Below are 20,000 nucleotides of genomic sequence, written 5' to 3' on the forward strand. Positions count from 1 at the left end.
GGAGCAAGACAAGCCTCTGTCTCTCCAGCTTCCAGAATCAGCCAAAAAACTCTTTCATTCAGCTCCTCTTAGTGTATTTTTCTCCATTCTAGGGTGATATGTCATCCAGCCAGGTGAGGGAGCTGGAGAAATGCACCTGGGCATGATGAAAGTTGCTAGGAGAGCCTAACAGAGCTACAATTTTCAGAGTGGTTTAACAGTCAGTCAGTCCCTCTTCCCAGGGAACTCTTGAGAACTGTAGCTCTGTGAGTGGAATAGGAGTTTCCTAAGAACTCTTATGAGGGACACAGGTGGCGCTGTGGTCTAAACCACTAAGGCTTGCCGATCAGAAGGTCAGCGGTTCGAATCCCCGCGACGGGGTGAGCTCTCATTGCTCGGTCCCAGCTCCTGCCAACCTAACAGTTCAAAAGCACGTCAAAGTGCAAGTAGATAAATAGGTACCACTCCAGTGGGAAGGTAAACAGTGTTTCCATGCGCTGCTCTGGTTTTGCCAGAAGTGGCTTAGTCATGCTGGCCACATGACCCAGAAAAACTGTCTGCTGACAAACATCGGCTCCCTCGGCCAGTAAAGCAAGATGAGCGCTGCAACCCCAGAGTCATTCACAACTGGACTTAACTGTCAGGGGTCCTTTACCTTTTTTAAAGAACTCTTAGCACCAGTAACAGACTGCAGTTCCCAGGATGCTTTTGGTGGAAGCCATGGCTGTTGAAGTGGTGCTTTAGATGTATGGTTTGGATGTGGCATCAACTCTCCAAGATATTCCTGCAGCCAACTGCCCTCATGCTGCTGCCAAAGAACTCATGGACTCAGATCTTACGGGTGAAAGCAAAGTTTTACTAGCTATGGCCCGTCTTTCTCCCCCCACTCCCACCTCATTTTTTTCTGAACTGTGGGAAGCACAGATGGGCTTACTAAAGATGAGATGAGCGTGAAGAAGTCAACTGCGGACTGGAGTAAGGTTACAGCAGCGACAGAGTTAGGCAGGCAGGCATCTGCTCAGGGTCACTGCCCAGGGCAAATGTCAGATTTGCCCATAAGGCAGGCTGTCCCTATTTTTGTACAATATATAAGTGGGGTAGGGAAGGTGCAATGAAATTGGGCTTTCATTTTGCCGAACTTAATTAAATTGTGTGTGTGACTAAGAGACAGAGAGAAAAAGACAGACAGAGGCAGAATCATCAGAAGCTGCCTTATATTGAGCTCAGACTATTTAACTCAGCGGTCTATAGAGGCTAGCAGCATTTTTCCAGGGTTTCAGACAAGAGAGGCCAAGGATTGAAATTGGGACCTTCGGCACGCAAAGCAGATGGTCTACCGCTGAAACTGTAAAATTTAATTGATTGATTTATTGCATTTACCGTATTGGTCCAAATATAAGCCACACTTTCCCCCCAAATTCCAACCTTGAAAAGGTAATGTGCAGCTTATATTCACAACCTTATGGTATGCAGCCAGGAGCGTGGGGCAAACACCGCTAGGAGCGCAGCAAAGCGCCGCCTGCCCCATGTGTAGAAGGGAGACAGTGAGGAAGGGGAAAGACTGCCAGCAACACAGTGCGGCTCCCCCCCCCCCCCCGCCACCCAGTATGCAGCCATGAGCAGTGAGGAAGGAAGCAGCTTATATTCGGGTATTTTTTCCTTTTTCTCCCCACCCCTTCCAACTTTAAAGGTGTGGTTCATATTTGGGTGCAGCTTATATTCGGGCCAATACGGTATATACTGCCTTCTTTATAAGGAGCTCACCTTCCCTTTTTATCCTCTCAACAACCTTGTGAGGTAGGTTAGGCTGAGATACAGTGACTAGCTTGATGGCTTAGTGGAGGATTTAAAGCCCACTTTCACAGGTCGGCGGTTCAAATCCTGAGACGGGGTGAGCTCCCGTTGCTCGGTCCCTGCTCCTGCCAACCTAGCAGTTTGAAAGCACCTCAAAGTGCAAGTAGATCAATAGGTACTGCTCCGGTGGGAAGGTAAACAGCTTTTCTGTGCGCTGCTCTGGTTCGCCAGAAGTGGCTTAGTCATGCTGCCCACATGACCCGGAAGCTGTACACCGGCTCCCTCGGCCAATAAAGCGAGATGAGCGCCGCAACCCCAGAGTCGGCCACAACTGGACTTAATGGTCAGGGGTCCCTTTACCTTTCACAGGTACTGGTCCAACATTCTAACTGCTATACTGCACTGTAAGAAAACAGATAAGGGTTTTCCTTAGGGTGAATATAGACAAGCATTTATATGGTGTGCTGAGAGGCATGGAACAAATAGAACTGTATGCCATGCCATCTACCAAATGCTTGTTGAAAGTGCAACAGCAAAGATCACTCAGTGTTCTATTTAAGAGTTAATTCTGTAGAGGACGAATGGTGAAGGCATTGCTTACCAATGAGGCAAAGTGGCATGATCTTTACTAGAGGTGGTCATGCTCTGATTAGCTGTGCATTTCTGAGGGGCTTTTCCTCTGCATGTTTGTTTGACGTGTCCGACAAGTGCTTAGTGGACAGTCAGAAAGCAAGTGGCAGGGGATCAACCAACAGACTTAAAATTTGGAGCAAAAGCTAAAGGAAACGGAGGGATCAGTTTCAACTGATTATCCTTTCACATGAAGGTCTTAATGGGTGCAAAAAAATGCAATGCAGCTAATTTTCTTTTGCAACACAGAATTTTAATGCAGAATATTCCTCCCCACCCACTACACCCCCTTTGACTAAGAGCTTCTGAAAAAGAACCATCTTGGCATTTTGATATATCTCACTCCCAGAGCAAAGAGGTACAAGGATAGAAGGCCAAAGAACTGTTTCACATGATGGGTACTTGAAAATGTCCACACTCGCATGTCTTGATGAATGGAGATTACGTGATGCTTAAGGCACAGAGTGCAGATGGCATCACTGAAAGACGCTTTCAACAGACCCCAGACGAAACAGGTCCCCTGAGCTAAAGGGATCAATAAATCCTTCCAAGTAAATGCGGCACAGCAGGAGTACTTTCCCTGCAGAGTCATTGATTGGCAGGAATCTCACCTGGCTTCAGAGCTTCTAATGGACTCCTGAAAAAACTTCCAATCAGGTTGCTGAATCTTCAGCCATATGCCAAAAAATAATTCACTGATGAGCAGCCATAGATCAAGCATTTCAGACCAGCAGTTAATTTAGAGTAGGTCCAATCAACTCAAGCTCCCCACTTCTTGATATCTTGGTGAATCCCCAAAACTGGCTGTGACAACTAAGCTAATGTAGGGAGATGGTCCCAATGGCAGGCCGCTTGAGGAAGAAGTCTGATATATCCCATCTTTTACCACATACCCACAATGTTCTTTTAGGAAGATGCCAGCATATCATTCATGTATCCTTGTTGTTATTTAGTCGTTTAGTCGTGTCCGACTCTTCATGACCCCATGGACCAGAGCACGCCAGGCCCTCCTGTCTTCCACTGCCTCCCGCAGTTTGGTCAGACTCATGTTTGTAGCTTCGAAGACACTATCCAACCATCTCGTCCTCTGTTGTCCCCTTCTCCTTGTGCCCTCCATCTTTCCCAACATCAGGGTCTTTTCCAGGGAGTCTTCTCTTCTCATGAGGTGGCCATGAGAAGAGAAGACTCCCTGGAAAAGACCCTGATGTTGGGAAAGATGGAGGGCACAAGGAGAAGGGGACGACAGAGTATCCTAGGGATCAGCATTTGGGAATCTGATTTCCTTGAGAAGAACTCTCTGGCCACCTAAATATTGATGGAGAGGTGACAGAAATATGTAAATGGAGTGGCATCTATGACACGGTGGGGGCCCCCTGTTGTTGATCTACAGCTCCCATCATACCTGACCATTGACCATATTAACTGGGGCTGATGGGAGCTGTAGCCCAACACCATATGGTGGTCACCACACTGACAAGCCCTGATCAGCACACTGTTTGTAGGGGATTGATCTCTATTCCCAAGTGAATTCAGTGGGAAAGTGTGCTTGGGACTGCAGCCTTAAGCATAAAAAAAAATGGCCTATCTTTACAGATTAGAATAATATAATTGTAAAGTTGTAATTTATCCTGAGTATCATCCAACCCCCTGCAATGCAGGAATATGCAGCTGTCCCTTATGGGTATTGAACCTGCAACCTTGGCATTATCAGCACCATGCTTTAACCAGCTGAGCTATCCAGTTTAAGGCTTCTTTAGGAAAAGCCAGGATCATAATTCACCCCCTCCAGCACATGCTAATTGAGCCAAATAACAAAGAGAAGCCTGCTGGATCAGGCCAATGGCCCATCTAGTCCAGCATCCTGTACTCACAGTGAAAGGGACACAGGTGGCGCTGTGGTCTAAAGCAATGAGCCTCTTGGGCTTGCCAATCAGAAGGTTGGCTGTTCGAATCCCCATGATGGGGTGAGCTCCCGTTGCCCTGTCCCAGCTCCTGCCAACCTAGCAGTTCGAAAGCATGCCAGTGCAGGTAGATAAATAGGTACTGCTGTGGCGGGAAGGTAAACAGACCCTAGAAAGATCTTAACATCCTCACTTCAGGGTGGGACAACAAGAAAGGAGATAAAGATCAAACTACATTCCTGCAGACATTTGAGATCATCTGCCTGCAAGAAACTTGGCTGCAAAATGCTAACCTTCCACACATGCAGGAAAACTCTCAGCATAGTTCTCCTGCAGTCAAGAGGCATCAAAAAGGACGAGGCAATGGGGGTCTGACCACCTTTACCTCACTGGATCTGTCTGGGGAAATCAGTGTTGTGGAATCGGATCTTTATTATGAATATTTTCTGCCTCTGCAGTTCACTGCAGTGGCAGGAGGCCCATTTTTCTGTATTAACACCTACCTCCCACCAGCACATACCCTAGCCATGGTGGTAAAGATTTGGACCGACCTAACAAGTCTTATAGAGCAGATAAATATGAAATGTCCAGCTGCCCGAATTCTACTATGCAGGGATGGATCAGAAGGAAGCCTAACATCACGAGGAATGGATCTGGAGGACATTTCCCCCTTTACTTGCACTTCCATGGATAAGAGGTTTAACCCCCAAGGATTGAAACTTCTAGAATGGGCTTTTCTGCATGATTTTCTAATATTAAGTGGATGCCCAGCTGACTCCTCTAAGGGCCAACTTACCTTTTTACACAGTAGAGGAGGAAGTCTCATAGACTACTTTATAGTTTCACCACCACTTTTCAGCCTGGTGAAAACAGGGTAGGTAAATGGTGTTTCCATGCGCTCCAGCACTCATCACAGTCCTCCGTGCACCAGAAGCGGTTTAGTCATGCTGGCCACATGCCCGGAAAACTGTCTGTGGACAAACATCGGCTCCCTCGGCCTGAAAGTGAGATGAGCCCTGCAACCCCATAGTTGCCTTTGTCTGGACTTAACGTCTAGGGATCCTTTACCTTTACCTTTTTACTCACAGTGGCCACTCAGATGCTTGTAGGAAGCCTTCAGTAAGGACCTGAGTCCTGAGGTTTCCAACAACTAGTATTCAGAAGCATTCCTTCCTTTGACCAAACCAGCGCCATGGCTGCTCTCAAGCATACTTTCTCAAGATTCTGGCTATGATGCAGAAGATATATAGGACTTGGACAATCTCTATGCAAAGGATGCAGAGTTGGTCTGCCAAGGGAGGGAGGGAGAGCCAGAATGGGAAAAGACTTAAGGGACCGGGACACGAGAATAAGGGCACAAATTTCCCCAGCTGCCCTCTCTTGTCTCAGCAAACACACCAGCTTTATAATGCTGCACATTTTCATTTTTATGAGGCCCGTGTATAAATGTTTATGTGCTGTGAATTAAATCATATACTAAAAAAGGGCAAAGGATGAAATGGAAAAATGACTAAATATAAAAGATGGATTGCTCATTACTCAGTCTCTGAGATGGCAGATCATGGCAAAACATAAACTTCTAGTTAAATTTCCGTATGGAAAATTTGCCAGATTGCTGTTTTTGAAGAAAAAAGAAAGAAAAAAGAAAGAAAGAAAAGTAATTCCACAGACTTTAATTATTACACAGTGTGCTATGGAATCCATCAACAAATGGATTTATAGTGACCTCTATTATAAATGTTTTACAATATGTAGGATTTCTTATTGATAGTTTAGCCTTTTGACACTTGACTATCCATTCTAGTGGAGAAAATAAAAGCTAGAAGTGGACTGTGCATTTCATCTTCCCTTTTTGTTTGCATAGACAGTTCTTGATGGTGGCAAATGGAGTTAAAACTTCCTCTGAAAAACACACAATGAGTAATGCTGCTATGTTTGCAGTCGTCTCTGTCAAACACTCCATTTTGTTTAAAGGTTCTGGAAGAAGATTTAGAGCTGTATGGTTAGCCAGATACGTATTTTTACAAGATGAAGCTAATGCAGGGGAAAGTGTCTCATGAAATAAAAACAATGACTCAGTGGAAAGAATCAGAGCTGATCTGTACATGCTGCAGAATCATGGAAGACAGAGGTGGAGAGCGTGTGGCCCTCCAGATGTTGCCGGACTCCAGTTCCCATCCTCTGCAGCCAGCATGGCCAATGGTCAGAGAGGATGGGAGTTGTAGTCCAACAGCATCTGAATAGCCAAAGGTTGCCCATCCCTAATGAAAGTCCTGGACTGTACCACAAAAAAAAACCCACCCCCAAAATATTATTGCATGTAGACCACTAGCAAGTCAGGGAGGAAGCTAAGCTAGATCTCAAAGTCTACAATGCATGCTTTCAAAGCCCTGCATAGACTTCCCATATCTCTCTACTCTAACATCTTCTCCTGATATATTTCTGATCTTCATCTCTCCAGCTCCACCAGATTCCACCAAAAGACTCATCCCTTTCTCCCTTGCCACTGCCTCGTGCATCCCAGATCTGCTGCATGATGCCACTTCTTTCTTCCATCAGATCCCTCCTTGAAACTCACCTTTTCCTTGAAGACTTTGGTACAGCATCCTAGACCCCATAGAGGCATAACTAACACCATAATCAAATGCAAGCAACTGAAACAATCACTTTTCTCAGTTCCTTCCCTTCCCTTTCCCAGTCTACCCCACCTCCACTTTCCTCCTTTTTCTCATTTGAATTTTAAACTGCAAGCTCCATGAGGCTGAGACTCTTCATCTTAAACTTGTAAAGTGCCACACAGCCACACAGACCCTCCAAGTGTCCCCATTTTCTAGGGACGTCCCTGATTTAGAGAAACCATTCTGGTTTCTGATTTGATCCCGGAATGTCCCACTTTGCCTTAGGATGTCCCTATTTTCATTGGAGAAATGTTGGAGGGTATGGAGTTGTCTGACCACTGAGTCATCTGATGGCAGCCCTGTATAGGGAAGGTTTTTTATGTTTAATGTTTTGTTATGTTTTTATATATGCTGGAAGCTGCCCTGAGTGGCTGGGGCAACCCAGTAAGATGTGTGGGGTATAAATAGTAAAATTATCATTATGGAATGGGATGTCCCTATTTTAATCAGAGAAATGTTGGAGGGTAGGCACTGATATCCCTATATATGTTAACAGCCACTTCAGAGCAAGTCCAATTGCAATGAAGTCTGCGTCCAAGTAAGCATGTATAGGGTCATGTTGTAATCCCAGTGTGGTGGCTGTGAAAGAGATGTTGATGTTGATTGCAGCCAAGCACTGAAACATAGAATCTCTCATCTGTGTTTCTAAGTGGTTCATTCTGGAGGAGCGGACACGCCTGCACTACTTAGTCCTGTGTGCTGCATATATAGATATCTGTAAACTTGAAAATGGGTGATCAGGCTCTGTGAATTTGACAGCAAATGTTAGATCATCAGAAACAGAGCATGGTGTTGTGTGTGAAAATTGTCCAGAACAGATTCCTTCTCACTATTTTGCAGAGGAACAGATGGTGTGTGTGTGTGTGTGTGTGTGTGTGTGTGTGTGTGTGTGTGTTGGTGGGTGGGTGGGTATGGAAATAGATTTTATAAAAGTAAAATTGAACATTCTGCCTGCTCCATTTGGGTTGGTCTAGCTCTCATTACTGGCTGAAAGATTGGCAAAGTTTTGTAAGTGATGCCCAGTAAAAAAAAAAAGTTCCATTTCTAAAAATGCATTGTGCATGGAGATTAGTGAGTGACATAATGCATTGATACAATACGAGTCAAATTAGGTAGTCTCAAAGTTTTAGTTCACTTTTTTTCAGCTGACCATCTTTAAAAGCACATTCATGCATGCACATGTATGCTGCACATTTCTTAGGGTAATCCTTCAATTCCCCCAGCAGACAGTTTATCTATTATATCTGTCTTTTTTCAGCTTGCTTCTGCTATTGACAGCAATTGTTTCCTGCTAGTTTTTATACTGGATTTGCTCGCTGTGCTGGGAAATTGAATTGTTTGTTTTATAAACACAAACTCAACAAGGTCACCCTGGCAGACTGGGATCCTGGAGTCCTCGCCAGTTAAATGATGATCCTGTAGCACAGGTTTTGCCTTTGGCTAAACTCCCGAAGACCAGTTGTCTTTAGTTTAAGTCACAGTGACATCTGGACAGCCCCATTAGTTTTCAGTTCATTTGGTGATGTGCACAATGGACATAATTGGCTTGACCATCAAAGCCGATGGTCAGGCTGGTAGGACCTAAGGTTATGGGGCAAGTTCACTTTTCTTGCTAATGAAGTTAATTTGCTGTAGGGATTGACTGCAGACAATGTGAATGCAATGGCACAATGCTTGATGTTGAAAGCCCAGCTGCATCTGGTGTTCCCTGTCCTAACAATATTAAATCTGACAACCACATTTCACTGTTTTAGTAAGGCCATGATTGTTCATGATAGAATGAAACAACAGCTTCAGAAGATGTCCAGATTACACACCTTCATTCTGTCATAGCCATAGAGTCAGATCATTTGTCCATCCGGTTCAGGATTATACACTGACTCGTGGCTGACCTCTGGGGTTTCAGACAGGAGTCTTCCCCACCCTGCCTTGAGATGCCAAGGATTGAATCTGGGATCTTTTGCATGCAAAACAGAAGCTCTTCCACTGAGCTTTGTACCCATACTAAACCTTTTGACCCAACCCAAATCTAGTACCACCTTCACACACCCAAAGTGAGGTGCTTATCTCCATTGTCATGGGTTGGCTGGACACAGAGGAAAAGTGGGAGGCATGAGCTGGGGAACTCCCAAGAGAAGAAGGCTCAGAGCCTGGGGATTGGTGGTGGGATGACCATGAGTGGACAGAGGGAGAAGAAGGAGCAGACTAGGAGGAGGAGGTGTCAGAAGATGAAGAGAGAATGGTTTAGTGAGCTGGAAGAGGCTGTGGCAGACGGAAGTCCAGACTCAGAGGCAGGAGATGAGTGGGGCCAGGAGACAGAGATGACGCAGGCTGCTGAAGAATCCAGGAGTCTCTCCTCCTGCTGCAACCAGCTCCCCTACCCCCTGGTTTCCCACAACACACAAAGACATGAAGAGGACGGAGCAACAAGAAACAAGATGGTGGAGCCTTAGGCTGCTGGGGAAGGAATCGGGGGAAGAGCCTTAGTCAGCAATGGGAATGTGGGGGCCTTCAGTCCCCGCAACTGCTTTACTGGGACATGACCTCCTGGGAGGTGTCGCTGTGATTCCTAGGTCTGGGCTGGTTAAAGAGTTAACATCACTGACATCGGGTGCCCTGTTGTTTTATTACTGACCTACATCTGACTCCAGCTCCTGACATCCATCTGCATTACCAGGCACAACCAGTCAATTTCAGAAAGACTGGGATGAGAATCATAATGTGAATGCTTATTCATATCAGCTGTGCACACTGTTTGCAAGAATCTAGGAAAAATATAAGTCCCATAGAATGGGTGGAATTTGCATCCATGCAATCACCCTGATCCAGCAGGTGAGAGAGTTCCAATGCACACATAAAGCTCCCCCAGAGTAACAACGGAAGTTGCAGATTTGAATGGGCATCTCTTTGTTCAAGAAGATCTGCTGCCGCCATAAAACTGAATGAAGCAGCCCATGGTGGGTGTATGAGTTCTGCAAGTGCACATGAGATTCTGGATAGGAAAAATGCCTTTGTCTTAAAAACTATAGTTTTAAAAACATGGAAATCGAAAAAGATGTAGTTTCAAGAAAACTTGTATATGGTTCAGGTGTTGGCTCTAAAAGTCATAATGTTCTGCTTTTTAGACCCTTCACAATATTGGAATCCAAAAGCAATTTATTCAGATATTGACACGGGCAGTATATCTTCAGCCAGGCAGTGCCAAACATTATGATCTCAAGAACACTGGGGGATTTTATCTAACTTTTTTTTCCCTGTGAATTTTTGTTTCTTTAAAATATTTGGCAGGAAAAAAGTCTTTGGCTACCATTCCAGAATTTCCTGAGTGGATTACATGGCAAGAGATCAAGTCTGCAGATTGCATTCGATTAAAGAGATCATATCAATCAGGCTGTGAAAATGACCTTGTGCAGTAAGCTTGAATTCTGAACACTTTATTGCAAAGGCTGGTATCCAAGAAATGGCTGAATACCGATGATTTCATTTGGTCAGTGTATACAAAATGATGTGCTACAAATGAGCAGGGCTGGAAGCATTGTTCTGCCTTATATCTTGCAAAAGAGTTATCACTGAATGGTCCAATGAGTGTTTGAAGGAGGAGGTGCCACACACATGTATGTAAGGCCTTGTGTATTCAAGGTCGTACATCAGATCCAGTATCAGTCTACAGAATCTTTGGCTACCTTCTGGCCTAACATGCTAGCACAACCCATTGCTGACACTTGCCTTGGGAGATTGCTGGACATCTAGGTCTGGCAGCCTCCACTGGGGAGTGGTGCCATGTGGGACTGTGGAAAATTAAAATGACATCTCCCAAGCTGCTGATGCCCATTTCTGTTGAGAAAGAAACTGGTGCCTGGCCTGTTTTATTTACTTGCCAGGAGTTGAAGGCAGTGGAAGGTGAGGGAGGAGGGAGAGGAGATGAATGTATAATATAAACTGACTTTTTGAGAGTTCTAAGAACTTCCCACATTATTTCAGCAAAGGAAATTTCCTGCAAAGGAAGACAAGGATCACATCCACACCATACACTGAGAGCACCATGATACCATTTTAAAGTCATGGCTTTCCCAAAAGAATTCTGGGAGCCAAAGCTGGCCCAAGACATATTGGCACCTGAGGCCGACCACAAAATGGCACTGCTGCCCCTCACCCCCACCAGGGAAGAGAAGTGAGTGAAAATTTACATCAGGCACAACCCTGCTGCCTGAGGCAGTCACCTCACCTTTCCTCATGGGTGGGCCGGACCTGCTGGGACTTATAGTTGGCTAAAGGTTCTGAGAGTTTTAAAGAGGTACCGCTCCCAGAGTTCCCTGTGAAGACCGATTGACTGTTAAACCACTCAGAGAACATTGGCAGTTTCTGCTCCCATCTCCATTTTCCTCAGAATTCCCTGACATCCTTAATCAGGACTGGTAGGGCGTAAGGCAGGAAGCCAACAGTAGGTGGAGCCAGAGCCAATGACAGGCAGGGCCAGCTAATTCTCATTCGCTCCCCCATCCTCCTACCTGATGAGTTCTGCAAGGGGCAATATAGATGGAAGATGGATGAAGAAGCTGACAGGTCATGACACCCTCTTCACCGGTTGTAATTAAGAGGGCAGGTAGGTGAGTAATGTCTGTGAATGATTACTGGTATGTAGCCGTGTTGGTCTGCCATAGTCGAAACAAAATTTTAAAAATCCTTCCAGTAGCACCTTAGAGACCAATTAAGTTTGTTATTGGTATGAGCTTTCGTGTGCACGCACAATAACAAACTTAGTTGGTCTCTAAGGTGCTACTGGAAGGAATTCTTTTTATTTTGTTGTGAATGGTTGGTGAGGCGGTGCCCTTGTTGCCCCAATGAACCAGCTGCCCTTGTTTAATTTTTTTTTTAAATCACAGAACTTTGAAACAAAGTTGCTGAAGATGTCCCATACTGTTTCCCTGCAGGTTTCCTTTTTCTTTTCAAGTGGGTTGCTTCCTCTGTGGGCGACTGCTGAAGAGCTGTACGCGAACAATGATGAAACTCAGCCCATTTAATGGAGGATCTGGCTTTTGAGAAAGGAGCCCTGGACAGTCACTAATGGGGCGCTTTGCAATTTTGCCTGTCAATGCAATAACTATGGATTGACATGCAAGCCAAAGGGTTTTTGTTGGGGGGGGGCTCCCCTGCAATTTCTTTTGTCTGCTTTCTGTCTCAGTGGGAAGAGAAGATTTTAATGGAGCCTGGAAATCTCAAACAGGATATTTGTTGGCATTTGGGGAAGAGACGCTTGCAGAGCAAGCGGAGCTGTGCAAAAGCAATGCATTTCCCTCCTGAATTGTTAAAAGTATCATTGAGGGACAGTTAAAGGTACCATTTGGGTCCCTTGAGACTATTTCGTATGTGTGTATGGATATATTCTGCAACTTGTCATTGACACTACAATAGTGCATTAGTTGTGCTTGGCCATCCCCACATCATCCTGCTTTATTAGTTGTTCTGTGATGCATCCCCAGTGGTGCCACATTATAACGCCCTGGAAGGGCATTCTTGCGCTACAGTGAAACAAAAGCAGGACAAAAGAAACCCTGAGGCATTTACGCTATAAAAAGTCACATGATTTCAGCAGGAAGCTGTGGAAAGTGCACCAATTGGAAACGAAGCAGTATATCCACTCCAAAACTTTTGCAGGCACAAATGGTATTGAAAGCGGGATTGCTTATAACTTCCCTGATACCATCATGGGCACATTTAATCATGAATGTGCATTAAGAACATTATTACATTTATCTATCTATCTATTTATCTATCTATCCATCTATCTATTTATCTATCATCTATCTATGTGTCAGAGTACGAGACTGTACTCTGACAGTAAGAGGCAGCTCTGACACTATGTATCTCACCTTTTCCCCCAGAAGGCAGCTTACAAAAATTATAACAGCACAGATAAAATACAGAAAGCTAAAAGCATGTAAAAAAATGAACTATAATAAATTTAAAACTAAAAAAAAAATGAACTATCATTAAATTAAAATTAAATTAAAACATCTATTAAAATACGGTTAGTAAAAACAGGGCAACCCACTATTTCAAACCTCTCCACCACCCCAAAATTACAGAAGCCAATCCCGGTTTCTGACTGGATGTTGGAATGTCCCTTTTTTTTTGGTCTTGTGCTCTGGCATCACACCAGAGCATTGGACAGAAAGACACTCAACCTGGCACAAATCAGGCTGGGTCATGCCAGAGCGCCAGACTGAATGCCACTTATTTTTTGGTCTCCCAAGATAAAAAAAAAACATGTGTCTTTTGGTCCTGCAGTCTCACACATGCACGAGAACTTGGGGCCAAAAAAAGGAGCATCCCAATTTTGATCCCCAGGATGTTGGAGGGTATGCTATTTAAAGCTCTTTTCTTAAAAGCAGATGGTTTTCAGAAGCCTGTCAGAATAATAATAATTTATTATTTATTCCCTGCCCATCTGGCTGGGTTTCCCCAGACACTCTGGATGGCTCCCAACAGAATATTAAAATCACGATAAAGCATCAAACATTAAAAGCTTCCGTAAAGAGGGTTGCCTTCAGATGTCTTCTAAAAGTCAGATAGTTGTTTATTTCCTTGACATCTGATGGGAGGGTGTTCCACAGAGTGGGTGCCACTACTGAGAAGGCCCTCTGCCTGGTTCCCTGTAACTTCGCTTCTCACAGTGAAGGAACCGCCAGAAGGCCCTCGGAGCTAGACCTCAGTGTCCAAGCTGAACTCTAGGGGTGAAGGCGCTCCTTCGGAAGAAAAGAGGCTTCACCTGCTGGTGGAAGAACAGCAAGGAGGGAGCAGCCTCTGAGAAGGCCTTCTCCTGCATCCCTACCCAATGTAGGGCAGTGGGCATGATAGAAGGGCATCACCTGAAAGTCTCAGAGCCCAGGCAGGTCCGTGTAGAAGAATAAGGTCCTTCAAACAGCCTGAGCCTCAGCTGTATTAAAGAGACAGCTTCTGGACCGCTTCTTTGCTTAGAATGCATTTACATTCCTAGCTCTTGCTCTCAGACGTTACTCTGATCTTTTTGTTTCACTTGAAGTGTCCGTTTGGAATTTTAACTTCTTAAAACCTCACCTCTCCCCCAGCCCCCCGCCAAGTGGAACTAAGGTAAAATACTTTTCTGCTGATTTGGCAGGATTAAGAAATAAATTAAAGCACCCTGGCTGCCTAGAAGGCTTGTTTTACCAGCTGCTTGCAGAAAATCTACTAATGATTACATTTTAAGCCCTTTTAGCACGTCAAGTTCAGCGGGTTAAGCCTACTGGACCGAATGGCCTTGGAGTCATGTGTCTCCTGTATCTGAGAGATCAATGTTTTATAGCAGGTTGGCTTAGCAATAAGCGGTGAAAAAAGAACCATCACTTTACACCTAGGTCTATTAAGCATACAGTACTTAGGCGTCGTCTAATGGCTGAGTAGACTTCCTGGCAGGCCATCTAATTCCTGCCTCTACCGGAGACGTTGTGAGAATGTGCATAAATCTGTTCCATTCATGGAAAATGAAATACTCAAGAACCTGAAAAGAGCATAAAATGTAATTAGGCAGTTGTTTCGCTATCGTCGAAGAATCGGTTCCTTGCATTCCGGCAACACATCTCTCTGCACATGTTTCATGTAAAACTGAGTCACTGATACATTCGTGTGCACATATAAACACTATGCATAAACATGCAAAAATACCGTATTTACTTGATACTAATGCTCACCTTTTTTGGCCAAATTATGTTGTGGAAATTAAGGTGCGCATTAGATTTGATGTCACATTTACATTCGCCAGCAAATACTTTTGGGGGGTTTCAAAAAAAAATTGAGAATTGAGGTGTACATTAGATTCAATGGCGCATTAGATTTGAATAAATACAGTATTTAGGAACTAAAGAAACGTGTCGTGGTTTTACAGCGCAAAGTAAGGGCCGGCATAGGGCTTTTTGAGCCGATTTCGTGATGTGGGCATCTTGATGTAATGAAGTAAGAGAAGGAGAAAGATGGTTTCATGGTGTGGCTTGAACTAAGAATTCCAAGTTCAGAGAATTGTGGTCCATTTGTTTATTTAAGAACATAAGAAGAGCCTGGTGGATCAGGCCAGTGGCCCATCATGTACTCACAGTCACCAGCCTGCTGCCATTAGAAAATCCTCAAGCAGGGCCTGAACACAATAACAGTCTCCCCTCCTGTGGCTTCCAGGAGCCCTAGACGCAGAGCATAGCCATTATGGCTAGAAGCCACTGACAGCCTGATCCCCTATGAATTTGTCCAGTCCTCTAGTGATGCAGTTCTGCAACCAAACAGCATGTACAAAAAAGCTTCTATTGGCGGAGGTACGCGTAGAAGTGCTTGTGAAAAGAAGAAATACAAAGATGCATTCTATTAAGTGAAATTCGTGGTTAAAAAAGAGGCACAATAGCATGCCAAAAAAAGTGTATACGGTACTTGATAAAAAGTCAACTAAAATGCTGATGAAGCACTTTTAAAAAAATTAATTGCAATCTACCTCAGAAACGTGGAGAACTGAAGACTGCAAAAATGAGAAAATTAGAGAAGCCAGCATTTGACAGATCCATCCATTCCTGACTGCTATGTCTATGAATCACAGTTCTGTGGGCTTTGCTTGACACATACTTACATCAAAGGTGGGGTGTGCATTCCTTATTTTGCAATGTTCTATAACACAGCCGCAAAGCATGGCATCTGAAAAATTATCACCTTAGCTTTTTAAAAAAATATTTTTATCCCAATACTTTCCTGCATTCCTGAGTCCTGCCATAAGGTATGGCATTCTCCGGAATGTTTCTGAAATGAGGGGAGCTTGTGTTTCAGATAACTTCGTGCGAAGATTGACTTTCTTACCCTGAAAATCCTTAAACTAGATTTTTTTGATCAGGCCATAACTTCTTTGTCCTCTGTTTTAAAGCATATCTACTATGAAAATCAACCAGCACAAAAGACAGACTTTCTCCTTTCTGCAGTGAATGTTAATCTGATTTTCAAAAGAAAATATAAGATTTGGTGGGGTGAAGAAAGATGTAGGTGGGGGTTTTTTCCTTCCCCTTAGAAGTCACAGCGGGTTTGTTTTCCCATAGTGTGAATCTGGCTTTGCAACTGATGGCGCCGATATGTGCATCAGCAAACCTAATTTGGCAGGCAAGTCGGTTCCCACTCTTTGCTTCTCCCTTCATGCATCAGGTCTACTGTTTGAATCTTTGTTATCTCTTCAAGGCACACATGTTCTCATGTTTGCTTATTTACAGATCAAGCCTAATGAGGGGCCTGGAATATCGTGGCAGATTTATCACCCAACCCAAAGCCCTGCCTGCTCATGGTAGTCAGGGTGTGGAAGTGGAAGGAATAGCAATTCCTTTTTCTTTTTCCTTCATTGGAGTGTTCTTATTACCATTACCATTGAGTGGGGTGTGCGTCACTAACCATGCCATCTTCAGCCCTGGTGTAGTTTAGACATGGTGGGTGTCTGGAGCTTAGGATGCTGTAGAAGATCCATGGACTCCGCTGACACACACCCAACAGCAGCGGGCACAGGAGACCAGATCTGCTGCCCCTATGGATCCTGCTACCTGAGGCGGTTACCTCCCCTCACCTCATGGGTCGGCTGGCCCTGCTGGTGCTAGTTCAGGCCCAGTGTAGAAGTAAGATATTATGCCTAGGCTTTACACTTGTTTACAATGAATTGCATTTGCCATTTTATTGCCCAGTCGCAACATCTCCAGGTAGGACTGTGAGAGACTGAAGCTCTGGGGCCAGACAACGTAGTCAATAATGAGCTAGATAGAAGAATGGTCGGATTCAGTATAAAGCAGCTTCTTAAGTTTGGGTACCTACCTCCAGTGAAACATTGCTCCTAATTTGTCTTTTAATTTTTAAAATTATTACTGATAAAGTATAAGAATTCAAACAGGCATTCTGTACACAAAAGAAATTTAAAAATGCAGAGCATAGTACACACACAAGTTTTTGTTTTGCATGCAGAAATCAAAGTTTTGATCCCCAGCATCTCCAGCTAGGGCTGAAACACAGAAGGTCGCTTTTTAATTATGCAGCCTTGAAAGCTGACGTATAGATATACAGAAAGGTTGGGCCAAACAGCAAACCTCAGTCACATTTATCACTCACACTTCCTGATTTCTCAAGCCTCTCCCAGGGATTTAATGTGTGCATAAGCATAAATGTCTTATAAAATGGCATGTTGTGCTGGTGTTCCTGTTGCCAGGTTTATTGGGGAAGTCATATTTGGCCAGTGAAAACAAGACCTGTTCCAAGATGTAAATAATCTCTGTGCTTATTTATAAGTCATTTCTGCTAATGGTCTGGGCTTTGCAGATAGTGTCACCTTAATCTTAAATCATGAGCACAACCTGAAATTTTGTGCATCATCATGAAGCTTTGAAATGCAGTCTGGACAAAAGCATACAAGAAGGCTGGTGGTTTGAGGCCACCCAGGGACAGCTGTGGGCAAGATTCCTGTATTGCAGGGGGTTGGATGAGATGACCCTCGGGATCCCTTCCAAATCTACAGTCCTATAATTCTATGTTTGAGCTCATGGTGACTGAATCAGATGATAAATTGACCACTGAGAAGTGTTGTTGTTTAGTCGTTTAGTCGTGTCCGACTCTTCGTGACCCCATGGACCAGAGCACGCCAGGCACTCCTGTCTTCCACTGCCTCCCGCAGTTTGGTCAAACTCATGCTGGTAGCTTCGAGAACACTATCCAGCCATCTTGTCCTCTGTCGTCCCCTTCTCCTTCTGCCCTCCATCTTTCCCAACATCAGGGTCTTCTCCAGGGAGTCTTCTCTTCTCATGAGGTGGCCAAAGTATTGGAGCCTCAGCTTCAGGATCTGTCCTTCCAGTGAGCACTCAGGGCTGATTTCCTTCAGAATGGAGAGGTTTGATCTTCTTGCAGTCCATGGGACTCTCAAGAGTCTCCTCCAGCACCATAATTCAAAAGCATCAATTCTTCGGCGATCAGCCTTCTTTATGGTCCAGCTCTCACTTCCATACATCACTACTGGGAAAACCATAGCTTTAACTATACGGACCTTTGTTGGCAAGGTGATGTCTCTACTTCTCAAGATGCTGTCCAGGCCTGTCATTGCCCTTCTCCCAAGGAGCAGGCGTCTTTTAATTTCATGACTGCTGTCACCATCTGCAGTGATCATGGAGCCCAAGAAAGTAAAATCTCTCACTGCCTCCATTTCTTCCCCTTCTATTTGCCAGGAGGTGATGGGCCCAGTGGCCATGATCTTCGTTTTTTTGATGTTGAGCTTCAGATCATATTTTGCACTCTCCTCTTTCACCCTCATTAAAAGGTTCTTTAATTCCTCTTCACTTTCTGCCATCAAGGTTGTGTCATCTGCATATCTGAGGTTGTTGATATTCCTTCCGGTGATCTTAATTCCGGCTTGGGATTCATCCAGCCCAGCCTTTCGCATGATGAATTCTGCATATAAGTTAAATAAGCAGGGAGACAATATACAGCCTTGCCGTACTCCTTTCCCAATTTTGAACCAATCAGTTGTTCCATATCCAGGTCTAACTGTAGCTTCTTGTCCCACATAGAGATTTCTCAGGAGACAGATGAGGTGATCAGGCACTCCCATTTCTTTAAGAACTTGCCATAGTTTCCTGTGATCGACACAGTCAAAAGCTTTTGCATAGTCAATGAAGCAGAAGTAGATGTCTTTCTGGAACTCTCTAGCTTTCTCCATAATCCAGCGCATGTTTGCAATTTGGTCTCTGGTTCCTCTGCCCCTTCGAAATCCAGCTTGCACTTCTGGTAGTTCTCAGTCCACATACTGCTTAAGCCTGCCTTGTAGAATTTTAAGCATAACCTTGCTAGCGTGTGAAATGAGTGCAATTGTGCGGTAGTTGGAGCATTCGTTGGCATTGCCCTTTTTTTTGGATTGGGATGTAGACTGATCTTCTCCAATCTTCCGGCCACTGCTGAGTTTTCCAAATTTGCTGGCGTATTGGGTGTGATCCTGTCCATTTTTGCTTCTCTCAATTTCTCATTTTTCCCCAGCTTTAAGTTCAGTTCCCCACATTTCCACATCAGTTTGGAATTTAAATTGAATGCACATTTCCCCTGATATTTTGAATAATATGCACATTTTTTGCAAAGCAATTTTATGTAATGCAACACATTTTGCTATATTATTTTCACTAATATTTTAGTATGTGCATTTCTGTACATACCAGCTGGCTGGAGAATTGCAGTTCAAAATTCAAGTACGTGTGACTTTCAGATGATGGCTCTTTCTGTGTATGTATTATGACAGAAAGTGCAAATTAGGTAAGATCACCTTTAAAAGCGAACAAAACCAAATCCCCACCCAACTCTATAGAAGTTGGGGGGAGGCACCTATTGTTGCATATTGTAGAGTTTGTTTTGCATGCAGATGTTCTGCATGCAAAGGTCCTGAGTCCAGTTCTCTGTATGCAGAAGGTCCCAGGTTCCATCTCCAGCTAAAAGGATTGGATAGTAGTTATTGTACAAGACGTCTGCCTAAACCCCTGAACAACCTAGAAGATCACCAATGGTGCCAAACACTCCTCTTCAGCTGCAGGGCACAGAGAAAAGAGCAGCAATCTTGAGAAAGGACTATTTCAGGGAAATGTGTTCTCTAGTGCTGATCTTTCCATTTAAGAACCTTGGGAACACTTTGGAAACCAAATGGGACAAGGTGTCAGACCTACAACCCCTCTTCTTATAAGAGTATTAAGAACAGGGCCATCTAGTCCAGCATTTTGATCTCACAGTTGCATAGCTGTCAACATTTCCCCTTTTTAAAGGGAAATTCCCTTATTCCAAATAGGATTCCTCGCAAGAAAAGGGAAAAGTTGACAGCTATGCACAGTTGCTAACCAGAGCCCATGGGAAACGTGCAAGCAGAACATTCGTACAGCAGCCCTCTCCCTACCTGCAGTTCCTACCATATTGCCTTTGATGGTGGAGATAGAACGTAGCCATCATGACTAGTAGCCATTGAAAGCATTATCCTCTG

The sequence above is a fragment of the Podarcis cretensis genome (assembly GCF_951804945.1).
Source record: "Podarcis cretensis genome assembly, chromosome: 3".
In the NCBI taxonomy this organism is placed as follows: domain Eukaryota; kingdom Metazoa; phylum Chordata; class Lepidosauria; order Squamata; family Lacertidae; genus Podarcis; species Podarcis cretensis.